The 15768-nt window shown below is 38.5% G+C and overlaps 1 protein-coding gene across 2 annotated transcripts in view; it reads left to right on the top strand.

Annotated features, from left to right (window-relative positions):
- The first annotated feature begins 10643 nt into the window (after positions 1-10643).
- The window catches only part of LRFN5 (leucine rich repeat and fibronectin type III domain containing 5), a 332903-nt gene continuing 327778 nt past the window's right edge, over positions 10644-15768 (top strand). Inside the window, exon 1 of one of the 2 annotated variants that reach the window (XM_021004773.2) lies at positions 10644-12427. The gene's annotated coding sequence lies outside the window, so the exon portion shown is untranslated. The remainder of the gene's footprint in view (positions 12428-15768) is intronic. The other variant, XM_078151569.1, reaches the window with a different exon arrangement.

Here is a 15768-nt window from a genome sequence, read left to right on the forward strand (position 1 = left end):
GTGGAGCTGTGAACTGATCCAACCATTCTAGAGAGTAATTTGGAGCTATGCTCAAAGTGTGCATACCCTTTGATCCAGCAATACCACTTCTAGGTCTATATCGCAAAGACATAAAAAAGGGAAAAGAACTTATTTGTACAAAAATATTTATAGCAGCTCCTTTTGTGGTGACTAAGAATTGAAATTGAAAGATGCCCATCAATTGGGGAATGGCCAAACAAATTGTGACATATGATTGTAATGGAATCAACAACTTTAAATAATGCCTCAAATCTAATTTTGAAGTGGCAGAGCCAACAAAAGTTTGAGGTGAGACATTTTTCCAGCCCAGGACAGCTTAGGAGATCAGCCATAAAGGTTAGTGACACCCAGGTAGAGGCCCACCCAGAGCACATGCAGGTAAGTGCATGTGGTAGCAGCACCAGCAGTAGGCCTTGGAAATAGCTGCAGCAATGGCAGCAGCAGCTTTAGGAGCTCTCAGCTGAGAGAAGGTAAGAGGGTGGGACAACTTGTCAGTAAAAGATTACAGGGGACTCTTTGCTGACATTGTGTGCAGGATCCTGTTGCCTTGACCATGCGCTTGTGGTTTGTCCTTTGTTCTTGAAGAGGACTGTGACATCAGGAAGATGATACCATGACTTGCAAGTGAATCGGATTTGAGAGAAGGAGGGCTGTGCAAAGTCACTAGCCTCACTTTCTCCTCTAGAGCCACCTGGGTCCCTGCCCATGTGCAGTTCCAGGTCAAAGTTCCAGGGTAAAGAGCAGTACTAGTGTTCGTGGCTGTAGGGGAGCAGAGTGGTTAAAAATGTAACTTCAGTTCATTGATGTGAATCATCTATAAGGTATTCACTGTATTTTTGAAACTCCTGAATGTGGCTGGTTTTAATGTATATGTAAAGGATAAATGAAGTGCAACTGTTAGGGAAACATGAGGAAATGAATAATATTCAAGCCCTAAGCTATAATTAGTGAATATTTTGCTATTTGAAGTCAATATTCTTGGGGCCATAATTCAATATAGTTTTGAATTTTGATTACAGGGATAGTTGCTGAATTGGCATAAAGCCATTAGTAGAAAATGGAATATGTTCCAGTCTGAGAGCATTTAGATCTGGATATCCATCCCTGGGAAAAGTTGAGGAGATGACCTTGATGTGGTCTCTTGACTCAGTTTCCCCATTGTGCTATTTCTGTTCTGAACAGGAAATTTCCCCAACTGGTAAATCCTAAGCCTGGCTTTTGATATGATATGAATAATGTGGAGTTTTTACTCATGACTGGCTATCATGACATAACTAAGGGAATTTTCCCCCTGTTATGGTATATATTGAGTCAGTTTGTGCTCTGAAGAAAAAATTCCTTAAAAATTAGAGCACGTCGGATGTTTTTCTGATGAAATAATCTAAACAAAGTGAAAAATAAGAAAAAAAGGAAAGAAAATGTGGAGTATTTCATCAGAAAAACATCTGACTTGGAAAACAATTCAAGGAGAAATAATTGAAGAATTATTGGACTACCTGAAAGCCATGATCAACAAAAGGAGCCTAGACATCATATTTCAAGAAATTATCAAGTAAAACTGCCCTGAAATCCTAGAATTAGAAAGTAAGAGAGAAAAATTGAAAAAAAAATGCACTGATAACTTCCTGAAAGAGATCCCCAAATGAAAACTCCCAGGAATATTATAGCCAAAGTCCAGAAAATTCTGAAAGCAGCCAGAAAAAAATTCAAATATCATAGAGTCACAGTGAGGATAACACAGGATTTGGAATCTTCTACATTAAAGGAGCAGAGGGCTTCAGATGTGATATTCTGGAAAGAATAAGAAAGAATCTAGGTTTAAAACCAAGAATAACTTACCCGGCAAAACTGAGTAAAATGCTTCAGGGGCAAAAGTGGACATTCAATGAAATGGAGGATTTCAAGCATTCCTGATTGGAAAAAAAAAACAGTGCTGAATAAAAAATTCAATCACAAGACTCAGGAGAAGCATAAAAAGATAAACATGAAAGAGAAATATTCCTTAATGGGAAGATTATGCATGTAACTCCTAAGAATTTTATCATTATTAAGGCATTAAGAAGGAGTACATGGAGACAGAGGGCACAAGTATGAGTTGATTATGATGAAATGAGCTCAAAAAAGGGAAGATGTGAGAAAAAGAAATACAGTCAGAGAAGGGGGAGAATGGGTAAAATTATCTCATGTAAAAGAAGCATAGAAAGAAGCACTTTACCGTGGTAAGCAAAATGGATAGCAGTGGCAGGCAATGCTTACACCTCACTCTCACTGGAATTGTTTCAAAGGGAGAATAATATATGCACTCAGTTTGATATAGAAATCTGTCTTAAGCAACAGAGAAGTAGGAGGAAAAGGCGATAAGAGAAATGAGGGTGATAGAAGGGAGGGCAAGTTAAGGGAGGTGGTAATGAAAAGCATCCAGAATCCATCAATATGTTACTTATAAGAAACATACTTGATGTACTAGATGTACTAGAAATCTTAGCTTTAGCAATAAGAGAAGAAAAAGAAAATGAAGGAATTAGAATAGGAAAGAAGAAACAAAGCTATCTTCTTTGCAGATGATATGATGGTATACTTAGAGAATCCTAGAGAATTAAGTAAAAAATTACTTGAAATAATAAACAAATTTAGCAAAGTTGCAGGATCTAAAATAATTGGCATAAATACCATGAGTCATCAGCATTTTTATATATTACTAATGAAGCCCAACAGCAAGAGGTAAAAAGAGAAATTCCACTTAAAGTTACTGTAAACATTATAAAATATTTGGGAGTCTACTGTCAAAACAAACTCAGGAACTGTATGAACACAATTACAAAACACTTTTCACACAAATAAAGTCAGATCTAAATAATTGGAAAAGCATCAATTGCTCATGGGTAGGCTAAGCTAATATAATAAAAATGACAATTCTACCTAAATTAATTTACTTATTCAGTGCCATACCAATCAAACTACCAAAATTATTTTATAGAGCTAGAAAAAAACAATAGAAAAATTCACCTGGAAGAACAAAATGTCCAGAATATCAAGAGAGAGCAAGGAATAGTTTACCTTTCAGATCTATAGAGAATGGAAAAATTTATGACTAAATAAGAAAGAATATTATTAAATGTGAAATGGGGGACTTTGATTACATTAAATTAAATTTTTTTTGCACAAACAAAGCCAATGCAACCAGATTAGAAGGGAAGCAGAAAGCTGGGAAACAATTTTTATGGTCAGTTTTTCTGATAGAGGCCTCATTTCTAAAATATATAGAGAACTGAGTCAAATTTATAAGAATGTAAGTCATTCCTCAATTGATAAATGGTCAAAGTATATGAATAGGAGCTACTGAAGCAGAATTATTCCTATCTTTTCCCCTAAATGGTTGTGCATTGGATATAGTATCAGGACTAGAGTCTGGAAGACCTGAGTTCAAATCTGGTCTTGAACATTTACTTGCTGTGTGACCCTTGGCAAGTCATTTAACCCTCTTTGCCTCAGTTTCCTCATCTATCAAATAAGCTGGAGAAGGCAATGGCAAACCACTGCAGTATCTTTGCTAAGAAAATCCCAAATGGGGTCACAAAGAGTCAGCCATGACTAAAAAGACTAAATGACAACAATTCCACCTAAATATTGTTTGTCTAAAGGAAATGATTTTTAGGTTTAAGCTGCTTTTCCCGGTCACTATCTGAAGATATGACTTTTTTTTTTTTACCAAGTATCAATTACACAAAACCCAGCATAATAGTGAATAGCACATAAATCCATTTATCCAAGCTAATAGCAAACAGAAATCTAAGAAGTTAGATGGATTAGAATACACTAGACAAGACAGACAAAGAGCTTTAATAAGCAAAAATAAGCTTTTTTACTGAGAATCAGATACTTTAGTTCAAAAGACAGAAAGAATCCCAATTTCACCCAAGCAAAATTCCTCCAAGTCTCTAGTGTGGCAAGCTAGAAATAAGGACATGCTTGAGCTCCTCTACATTTCTACCTCTTCCAAAAGTAGCTTTCCCTTTTCAAGACCTCTCCTTGAAGAGAATGTGTGTCCTCTCTACAATGTGGAGGAAGAATGAGAACTTTAAAAATTTTCCTAAACTCTCACCAACTCTTTTCACCAATGTTGAAAGACTTGTAAAAATGCTAGGATCAAACTTTATGCTACACAATCAATTATAAGCAAGAGGAAATTTACTGAGTCATAGCTATAGAAAGATATTTGATAAGGATAAGCAGTGAAGATGTCCCAAGTTAATTTATCTCAGTGAGTGTCCCTTGCTTCAAATGCCCATTGTTTCCCACCATCCTAGCATCAGAAAATTAATTAGAACTCTTTATAGCTGTTTTGTAATCATGTGATAAGGAAGTTATGTCTACAGCACTAGCCTTTAGTCCCCTCAGCTGGCCAAATTTGCAGGATGGTTCCAATATCTATTAAGGAAAAACTTTCCCAACTTAACAAAAGGGAAAGGATAATCCACTCACCTTTGCTTTATTTTAGAGATATTCCCTAGAGTTCTACTCTGAAATAACTGTATAACAAACAAGAGAATGATTGGAGAAGACCAAAATCTTTGTAAATATAGGGTTAATCCATTAGTCCCAATTCGATGTTCATATTCAAGCTCAACAGCTTCAGTCTCTATTCTTTCCTGGCACAAATTAAGGCATTTTATACCATGCAAGTCCAAATAAATCTCTGATCTAGTTGGAGACAGTTTTCACAAGATTAAAATTAGTTTTTCGTGTCATTTTCAGTGGGCTCTTATGGTAGAAGAAATATCTACTAGTGGTCCTCACTCCATATGGGTGTTCCTCTTTTATACTCTTGGTTGACATGGTCTGGTCACTTAGGGCATAAAAAAAGGCTTTATCATATGGAATCGGGGACTCTAGTACAGATTTTCTCACCACAAGACATTTAGTAATGTCATACATGTACGTCAAGTCAATATGTTTTGGTTATGAGTCTTTCTTTTACATAAAAGTCCTATTCAGTTCTAATTATGAATGATAATAGATTTAAGGTACAATAGGACACCAAGTCCCATTGACATGTGACCCAGCAGACACAGTGTCTACTGTTTGAATAAGAAGGGTAAGAGGAGAAACCTCATGAAGGGCAATGATGGAAGAGGAGAATAGTAGACAGGCCACGAGAAGGCAAGCAGGATGGAGCCAACTATTTTCTCACAGTTGCTCCTACCACTGGCATCACAACTTGATGTACCTAGCTATTGCCATTGCCACTGCTCACCAAATCCCGGGCTGCTGACACCAGAAATGAATAGGAAAACACAAAGGGGGTCTGCTTTTGATATAGTAGAAGGTACTGGGCCTCCAGAAAATTTAACAAAACCTGAAGGGAAGAAAAAGAAACTGAGACAAGCACAATCCATGGAGAGCAGTTGCCATGGAAGTGACAGAGATACAGAGTTGAGACCAGTACCAGACTTCATGGCCAAAACAAAGTTTCTGATTTGTCAAAGGTAGCGGTTCCATGTTTTCTTTTCTCTCTCTTTACCCAGAAAAATAGTATTCGTCCCAAAATATATGTCTGTCTCTATAAATTTTAAGGTACATTTTTGTTCAGTTGAGTCTTTAAAAGTTTTTACATTGTTAAATATGGTGGTAGATAGTGTTTGTTTATTGTGGTTATAACAGCTAATAGCTGGCATAATTGGTTTATTATTTGCATTCATGACATCAAACTAAAAAAAGGCCTTTTAAAATTCTGTTCTAAGTGTGCTCATTTCCTTTTCAAAATCATTTAAGATGCCAGCATTATTTTTGGTGTTTGTTTCATTTTTATGGCAGCATTTCTAGAATTTGTGTTAAGTGAATGTTTTTAATGTTTTCAGGTTCTTCAGGTTTTCCCTCTTTGGATTTAAGTAATACCTCAATTTCTATTCTTATTTGATACAGTCTAGATTTAGGAATGAAGGCTTGGTTTTTTTTTTTTACAGTTTTTCTTCATTGATCTTCAATATGTGGTTGCATAACTTGGAGCTGAGAATACTGTTATTAAAATTATTATGTTTCCCTTCTTTGTTTTTTGCATTTTTACTACTATCCCTTAACTCACCCTCATTGAAACCTTCTTTTACAACAAAAATATTGAAATATTTGTGTTTTTGTGATTGTTAATAATAATAAATAAGGATTCATAACCAAAAAAAAGGATTTTTAAAAAGTGGCATGAAATTATTTCCTGTAACTAATAAGATTTTTTCCGGTTGTAAAATGGCAGAGTATTGGTATAATATGTCATAAGCTTGTTTCATGCATACTCATGGCTAGTCCACTTTAGTGGTCAGGTGCTATCGACACTGAATTGTTTGTAGGAGGTCAGATATTGGTATTTTGATTCTTTCCTACTGCTCTAATGTATTTTGCCTTCTTGTAGTACCAAAAAAATGAATGAGTACCACATATTCCACTGAACAGCTGATCATCAGAATAGTTGCTTGTAGGGCCAGCCTGCAACCTTATGCCTTTCAATTTATTTCTCAGATTCATAAACACAATTAAGACACACTGCCTGGCATTCTAACACAGTCGCTTTTCAGGGTACCTGCCAAGCCTTCAAAGTGAGGAAATTCTCTTTACCAAAGCAGATGGCAACCTTTCTGCAACAGGCACTGAGGTGATTTGCCACATAGCAAGCATATGTCAGAGGTAGGTTTTGAATCAAGATTGTCCTGACTCTGAGGCAGACTCTCCAATGACTCTGCTCCTCATGACTATAAAATTATTAGGTAAAATGAAAAAAAAATCATACATGCATTGATATTTTCAAACAAGTGAATATCACTTCTTTTTATATTTAGTCCCAAACTCTTGTAATCCAAAAAATTCAATCTGAAATGTTTCATAAGCAATAGAAAGATGGGTTAAAGCGAAAACTGCATGTAGCATTTAAATTGATAGAAACTGACTTATGAAGGAAAACACCTAAATAAACAATTTAGACTTGAACTTCATGCTTCAAATTATGTAGTAACAAAAATTAAAAGAAGCAGTCATTCAGATCTTTATCATAACTTTAATTTCAAAGTGTCCAATATTCATTTCTGATATTAAATTAACACACTACTGAGCTTCTCAACAAAACCTTGGTTAATCTAGAGAAAATAGTATAAACCTGACTCTCTGTCCTTAAGACAATATAATTATGCATCTGACTATTTAGTACAAATAAATCTCTGAGCAAAATTATGAAACTAAAGTAAAACCAAATTATCATAAACATATAGGATGTTATAAGATGCTAATAGGTATGCATAATTTATAGAAGTCAACACTTGAAATTGACATTAAAAAACCTGACAGAAAGATGAATTTATATAGGACTTTAAAAACCTTTTAGCACAATGTTTATGTGCAAAATAGAAAAACTTCTTGCTGTGATAACTCCTAATCCTATGGTAAACATCTCTCCCACTAAATGACTCAGGATTTGAACTCAAGCAAACTAGGTAAATTCCTGGGGTAATTTGACCCCAATGATAGAGGACGAACCTCTTTTCTTACTTTCTGGCTCATTGTGACCTGCCCCACAGTAGAATTCTGGGGAAAATCTCTAAAACAAAGCTGAGTTTTGAATCAAGTCTAGAGTTTTTCCAGAAAGATTAACAGATTCACTTCTAGAAAGTTACTCAATGCACAAAGAAGTAGGTTTCAGGTATAAGATCTTTATTTCCTTCACCACAAAATGCACATTTAAAATACAAAAAGACTCATAAACTTGCATTAACAAAGGCTCAAAACAGGAAACAGCAACTAATCGCTTCCCACTCACCTAGGAAATTGATACTTCAAATATTAAAGCATAAAAGATTTTGTGGGACTGCTAAACAGATATCACTTTCACCTCAGATTCTTACTTTACAAGCAACTCACAAATCTGGATCCCCTAGAAAGTCATGCTCTGTCTCAGGCTTTCTTGGCCATTGGCAACTGGGTGCTGTAGAGGATAAAGTGCTCAGCAGGGAGTCATAAATCCCTGAATCTGAATCCTGCCTCAGGCATTCATTAACAGTGTGATCCTAAGCAAGCAATTTACCCTCTCAGTCTCAATGTCCTCACCTGTAAAATGGGGGAACTAATAGGACATACTTCACAGGGTTAGTTTTGATCAAATGAGGAAACAATGAAACCCAAAGATCTTAACTAGATTAACTCTGAAACAAAAATAAGGAATTCCTGCCACCACATATCCTCATTATTGCCCACCTCAGACTATGAATGTGTAGATGTCTATATTTTATAATTTCTCATATTTTTCTTTATGGTTATAAGCAAAATAGTCTGAAAAGTTTCCCTCCCTCCCTTCTTGTTACACCCACATCTTTCAAATCCTATGCTTCTGCTAAGTTGCTTGAAGGACTGGTCATCCTGGCTACTGACCAGTCTGAAGCAAGACGGGACTGGATTGAGGGAGTAGATTAGGGAGTTTGAGAAGAGGTAAGGGAAAAACTAGAGTTCATGTTTTCCTTTCAAGACGGTCTATCTTTCCATTGTACACCGAAAGGAACAGCTATCAAAACAAAAATTGGAAAAATAAATAAGTCAAAGGTAACAAAGTCTGCAGATCTCTCATTTAATATAGCTTTCAACTTTTCTTAACTGCATTTTTTTCCCTTCTTGGTCCATTGTCATTTATCTACTCTATCTAGGAAGGTGAGACAGAGAGACACTACAGTATCCAGAAGAAAATGCAGCCCCCGTAGCCTGCTTCTTTTCAAAATATTAGGAAGTTCAGGCTTTGAACTAATGGAAAGAATGCTCTGCCATCTCCAAAAGAAGTCTCTGAAGTAGTTAAATTTAAAATAAACCAAGAAGGAAATGTTCTCTAGCTTCGTTGTCCTATTTTTCTGAGTCTCCGAGTCCCTACTTTCCCACTGGTTCAAGGAGGATTTCTTTCATTTCAGAGTTCTCCAGGTAAAACAGATTAAAAACAACTTCAGTGTTACCAAGGGATCTCTGAGATTGCAGCAGGGGAGTCCTTCATCTTTCTTTCTTGAGCTCCTCACGGAGCTTATTCGCAGAGGCGAGTTTATCTTTTCTCTTTAGGGTTTTTTAACTGCAGACTCCCCTACTGCAAGCCAGCTTGCCTGGTGAAGCGGAGTGTGGTGGGAGGAGTAAGGCTGTCCTACAATTCACTTTGTGAACAGAAGCAAGGGCACTGGCACACAGGGCTGTTTCGAATACAGCTACAGATTCCTTTTGGTATTCATAGTCTCTTCTTCCTCGCTCCCAGGGATCTCCCTCCCTCCCTCCCTTCTTCTTACACCCACATCTTTCAAATCCTACGCTTCTGCTAAGTTGCTTGAAGGACTGGTCATCCTCGCTACTAACCAGTCTGAAGCAAGAGGGGACTGGATTGAGAGAGTAGTAGATTAGGGAGTTTGAGAAGAGGTAAGGGAAAAACTAGAGTTCATGTTTTCCTTTCAAGACTTTCCATTGTATACCGAAAGGGACAGCTAGGAAAGCTGTATGCAGGCTTTCTTTTCCTTGGGTCAGAAGAAAGAATACTGGTAAAGGATTCCTTAACAGCCAGAATTAAAGGGATATTCCTACCACTAAAACAGGAAGCTGACCATCCAAAGGAGACCATCTGAAGATGTCTCAACCATTGACTCCCGCCGGATTTACAAACCCATATGCTACTGAAATCTTTAGAATTTATTGCGGCATGTTCATTAGGAGGGAGATCAACGAATAACCAGTCTCCTTTGTGATCCTTTTGGGGAGAAAAAGAAGAGGAAAAACTCTCAACCTTGAAGAGCTTGAGGCAAACAAGATAGACTTCTTCCTAGACCACGGGGAAATGACTTGAGAATGTTTTTTTTTCTTTTGCCCAGGAAAGAATTTTAGCTTTTCTAAATGTCAATTGAAGAAAGGGTTGGTTCCAAGAAGAGAGGAGGAAAGGGAAAAGTGGACCTTTTGGAAAAGCTGGGGAAAAAATGGAAAAATGTCCTTATAGCTTGGAATTCCATACGGTTCTCCCCGGTTCTTCCTTCTTTCCAGATACAGCCTTCAACTGCCTTCTATTCTCCAAGTACATCTTTCCATCCCCCATCTGTTGCTAACTGCAACCTGGTCATTGTCTAAGCGGCACTTTCAGCATTAAACCTATCTTTACTCAGGCAGATGACCTTAGTTTACTATGCCAGCTTTGCTGTTTTCTTGAAATAAAGCTGGATATCTGTAATATGTTGAAATTGGGGGAAAATATTGTCAACCCCTTCCAGTTTATAAGAGGAAAAAAAAGAGAGCTAGAATGTTTTTCGTGCATGCAGCATCTCTTTTTTTTTTTTCCAATCCCAATTTCAGCGCCTTTGTTTCCTTTTGTTGAGGCTGATACTCTTCTTCGGGTGTTATCCTGGTCCAGTAACATTTCTTTACCAAAGGACAGTAGTAGTATAACAATTTCGTTCCTAAAGGATTGAAAAGAAACGACAGTGGGAGTACATATTCGTTTTACCCTCTCTGCCAGACCCGCCAATACTTCCACACCACTCCCTTCTGGCTATTTAGAGACTAGAATTTGGCAATTTTAACACTCCCAGCGTGGGGGTGGCAGGAGGAAAGGAGGGGCGCAAACTAAAGAAGGGCTAATGCAGTTGAGGTTTGATTTTACTCCTCCCATTTCCACCACTTGGTCACTCGCTTCACCTCCTTTGCTGCAGAGAAGAGAGCGACTTGTGGGAATGGGCTGGCGCTCTTAATTGTAGAGCCATCAGTCTGCAAAACCTCTTTCATGCTGCAGAGAGGAGCGCAGCTCTTCTGCCTCAGCCCGCTAAAGCTGCAGCTGCTTGAATACGCCACGGGGAGGAGAATGGCTGGGAAGTCCACCCTAGCAGAGGAAACTAAAGGGAGCATCTTACAGCAAGCTTCCTCCTTCGCCAAAGGCTGGGGAAGCTCAGCTTTAGACACCGATTCACTTTAGGAACGGGAGAAAGCAGGACAGGCGCTGTGTGTAGGCTGAGTGTGGGAAGGTGGCGAATTGGTGCAGACAGATCGGAGGTTTGGGGGAATTTTTTCCTTTGCTTTCTTGGAGGATGTGAATGACTTCTCTGCAGACAGATCACGGGGGATCCTTTTGAGAATTTGGGGTTATGAACCCAACCCACTTATTTTGAAAGGTCAGTTATATCGGGGAAAAAAATGAAAGTGCAGTTGGACCGGGGTGGAGCAGACAAGAAAAACCTTTTGCAAGCGTTCAAGAGGCAAGGAAGAAAAGAAATCTTAAGACTTTTATAATCTTCCCTTTTCTTCACGTTCAGTTGCCCTAATTCAGCTGCTTAATATTTTTGAGTTTCTGTTCGTCTCGTATTTTGTGAACCTATTCCTAGAAAATCTTTTTTGTGTGTGTGTGTACCTATCCATAGATATTGCTGATTAAACTGCTCCAAAACAAGTACTTTAAATCGACGATTCCGACAAATGCTTGGATTATGGAGAAAACCAGATAACGATATCTAGACCTTTTTGGCGTCACAAACTCTAGCATCTTCTGCGGAGCTATGTGTGTGAGTTGACAGCTTCATACAGAGGCTTGAATGCAGCACAGATATATGACAAGGTCAATCGAGGGTTTTCTGACCCAGTTTATGTTCTACGGTATAGACTTATATGGTTTATTTAGAAAGAAGTATATTTCTTTTCACAGAAATTGCTGCCAAGAGTTCAGCCATTTTAAACCGGAGATCTTGAATATTGCATTCAAAACTGCTTTTATAAACAGTTATACACAGTTCTCTTTCCCTTCTCCCGTCCCCCAAATGTCCCCGGCCTTGGGATTACGTGGATTTGGGTTGGCCTCCTACTAGAAGGAAACGTGACCAAAATGTTATGTATTCCAGACGTTTGATTCTGCTGTGGTCCTGTATGTGCACGGAAGAGGATTGTGCAGAGAAGCAGCAGTGCTTCCTCCCTCCCTCCTCTATGCAGTTCTGTGCTCTGTGAGCGCGCCTGTGTGTATGAGTGTATGTGAGAGTGTGTGTGCGCGCGCCCCTGTGAATGTGTATGTGCATATGAGTGTGTGTGTGTGTGCGTGCGTGCGTGTCTGTGAGTGTGCTTGTGCAGCCGCCCTTCTTGGCCTGCTCCCTAGATGCTGAACCGCTCCTTTCCTTGGGGCTATCTGTCCGGATTACCACCCAACCCAACCTGAAGGCAGCAGGGGCGGCAGCAGGCGGCTGCTGCAGCGGCGGGCGTCGGCGGCAGAGACAGCTGCAGTCCTTTCCCTTCCTTAGGATGCGGGTGCTGAGCTATGGCAAAGGACAGAGGATTGACCGGCAATACCCAAGGAAAACGCTGAAAATCACCTGGAACCACTTTGCTGTTATTGTACCCAAGGAGAGAAAGTGCTATTACGATCCTCTTTCCCCCCTAGAGGCACCAGGTAATAAGAAAACCACTACCTTTACCCATTTTCCCATATGATTTTGTTTCCAGTTTCTTATCTGCATTGCAGGCTACTTTATTTATTAATGTTTTGAGATTTGTTAGGAATGGTTGGGATGTTCAAGGGAGTCATTTATTGTATACCAATACAATAATTTCTGTTACATGGAAAATCAATCTATGTATGAACACTTAACCTATCTGCGAAAGCAAAGGGAAGACGGTTAAGCTCCACCCTAAAGGCTGTTTTAGAGAGCTAAGCATGTTGAACCTGCAGAACATTAAAATAGGGTGCTTTAATTCAGTGTAAGCTAAATCGATTTGAAAATATGGATGTCATGACCAGTTTGTTAACAAAAAATATACAGATGGGGACAGCATCAATGAGGTGTCTGATTTTTGCCCTATTTCTGCCAATAACCCTTTAACACTTAGCTACCTCTTGTGCCAGGTGGGAGGTATGTATGTTTTTCTTTGTATGTGTATATGTTGAAGAGCTCAACAAGATCTCCTATTAATTGAAAATTATTACCTGAAATTGAATTTTGATGTAATTTGTTTTTCATGGAAGGGTACTAGAATTTAAAAATAGGATTTGTTTATGTGGTATACAGGAGGTATGTGCTGACAGAAGTCATGTATTTATGCACGAAGAATTAGTATACTCCTTTCCTCTCAAACAGCATTAGATTAATAGATTTGGTAATAGACAAAATCCGTGTTTTTATTTTGATGGTTCAATGTACCTAATGATTTTCATGGAGCAAGTGGATTTTGCTGACATAGGATTAACATGTTGTGTGTCTAGGGTTGGCAGAGCTGGATCGATATTTGTTAATTTACAAAAATCCCTTCTCTCATTTTTCCCTATATTTTGTCTCCATCCCCCTCCATTCGCTTCTCTTCCCCCTTCCCCCACCCTCCCAGGCAGGCTCCACCTGAAAATCACACCAGCTCCTTTTGGGCAATAGGATTACCAAGATAAAGCACTTCAAAAGTAGCCTCATCAATGTTTTATTCAGTAGTGAAGACGGTCATCTAAATAATTCAGCAGAGGAATATTCATTTATCTCTATCTCCAAGCAGGCTCACTAACTAGAGCAAAAGATCTGGCCGGGCCTGATCAGAGCTCTTTGCTGTGGATAGAGTTGTGTCTTGAATTGCTCCTCTGGTTTTCCTTTTGTTAAAGCCTCTGCTCAAGCATAGTGGCGACAGCCTCTATTCACCCAGCATGCTGTGTTTTTATAGATAATCCATACGATGGCATTTATAGATTATGGAATGGTTGCCGCTTTTAGTGCTGCTGTGGATCTTGTTTCTACTGGGCTGCTGCTGTAGCTCTCATAGATTGGTGGTGCTATAGTGCTATTTATGCAGTGTTCCTTGGGGATGGGGTTTTGTTGCTACCTTAGTGGTTCTGACAACTTCCTAAGGCTGGAGAACTCAGCAGGTCCACTGGCAAACTGCAAGGCACATTATGGCCAACATGCTAGATTCCAAGAAGAGAAGGCAGGGTACAGCTTCCTTCTTACAGCTGTCTCGTATTCTTCTCTGAGGAGTCTAGGCTGCACAGTTTCTGTATCTCTGTTATTCTCCTCTCTTCCTTTAATCATGAATATTTAACAATCCAGAGCAAAAACTGGTCCCAGAACTTCCTAATTCCTCAATTAACAGAATTTTAAAGACTCAGAATCTGAAGTAGAGACTGTATTGCTACATTTCTACCTCTACTTTCTTGTTTCCTTTTGTAGTTGTTCTGGTTACTTGTATTTTTACATTTTTCTTGTCAGCTGGAATAAATACATTAAATCTTTCTGTACTCCATTGAACAAAAATGGTGAGCAGGCCTACCTAAAATAAGGTTTGATTTTGAATTTCTACCCTAGTCTCTTGAAAGGGCTAATTGGTGGAAGGAACCTGAGATGATTTTCTTTAAAAGAAAAGAAGGATTTTCTTATCACAGTAGGGCTGTGCTTGAAGGGAAAGATAGAGAGAAAAGTGGGGTGGCACCAAGAAATTTCACAGGACTTTTAAGTTAGAATAGGCCTTAAAGGGTCATCTGTTCCAACCGTCTCATTTCGCAAATGAGAAAAATGTGGTCCCAAGGTCATAAGTAGAAAAGCTGCAATTTTCCTGCAGTTAAAAAAACAACAATAGTTTTTACTAGGTCTCTGACTCCATGACCAATGTTATTTCCTCTATATTATGCTTCTTAACATATCAAATCAGAATATATCTATAACCTCCAAATTAGTCACCACAGATAGCAGAATCAGAAAGAACAGATTTTTTATGTCCTGGAAAACTGACAGCTAGATGGTGCACCACCAACCATGGAGTCAGGAAGACCTGAGTTCAAATCACTTGACACTTGACACTTACTAGCTGTGTGACCCTGGGCAAGTCACCTCACCCCATTGCCTAGCCAAAAAAACCCCATGAGCTCCTTGAAGGCAAAGACTATCACGCTTGCTTGTGAGGCACATGTTCTAGGACTACTATCCTAGTTCCAATTCTAACTGGTTGAAGGGATCCCAAGGCTGCTACTTCTTCCCTCAGTATTATAGAAGACAATGAGAGACTTGTTTGTTTGTTTTCTTTTCCCCCTTCTAATGCTCTAGCTTATGAACCTTTATAGTTGTGCTTTTTTTCATGATTATCAGTGAATATCAATTAGTCAACCCAACTTAATTTGCTTTTAGAAAGGAATATTTTACTAAGATGCTATAGTAGGAATAGTTATAATAGTATTATTCCCAAAGTTTGATGCAATCTCTTACAAGTACATAAAGTGTACAGGGGGAAATGCAAAGGGTTAACTCCAGCAGGCTTGCTGTGATGCCTTTTTTCTCTTTGTGAGATACTTATGACTGTCCCCTGGGTAAGGTTATTACTTTCTCCTAAGGCTCTTTAAAACTGCCTTTTACCTTTATGTCTAGTTTCTCTTGAGCAACTGTTGCAAACACTTCCACCAGGTGCTGATGTTTCAATGGACACTTCAAGGACTCCATTAAAACTTCCAAAGTTAACAAGAATTCATACGGTAAAGGAGTACACAGAGAGAAAACGGAAGCTCTTTTCCTTTCCTCCAAGGCAGTTTCCTCTGGGCAGTGGCTTGGTTGGGATGGTCTTCTCTTTTCCACTGCTGGACACTTGAACATTTGAGTTTGGAATTTCCTATTATTTTATTCAAAATCCACAGAATGTGAACAGGTTTCTCTAGCACACTTCCTGATGCACCTGGTTGGAATGTATTTGATTGATTAGTTGATTAAATGGAAATGTCTAAGTCTTGTTCACAATTAATACATATTTCTTATTGATTCTTTTTCAATGGTG

This window comes from Phascolarctos cinereus, unplaced genomic scaffold, assembly GCF_003287225.1.
Source record: "Phascolarctos cinereus isolate Bilbo 61053 unplaced genomic scaffold, phaCin_HiC Scaffold_3;HRSCAF=262, whole genome shotgun sequence".
Classification (NCBI taxonomy): Eukaryota; Metazoa; Chordata; class Mammalia; order Diprotodontia; family Phascolarctidae; genus Phascolarctos; species Phascolarctos cinereus.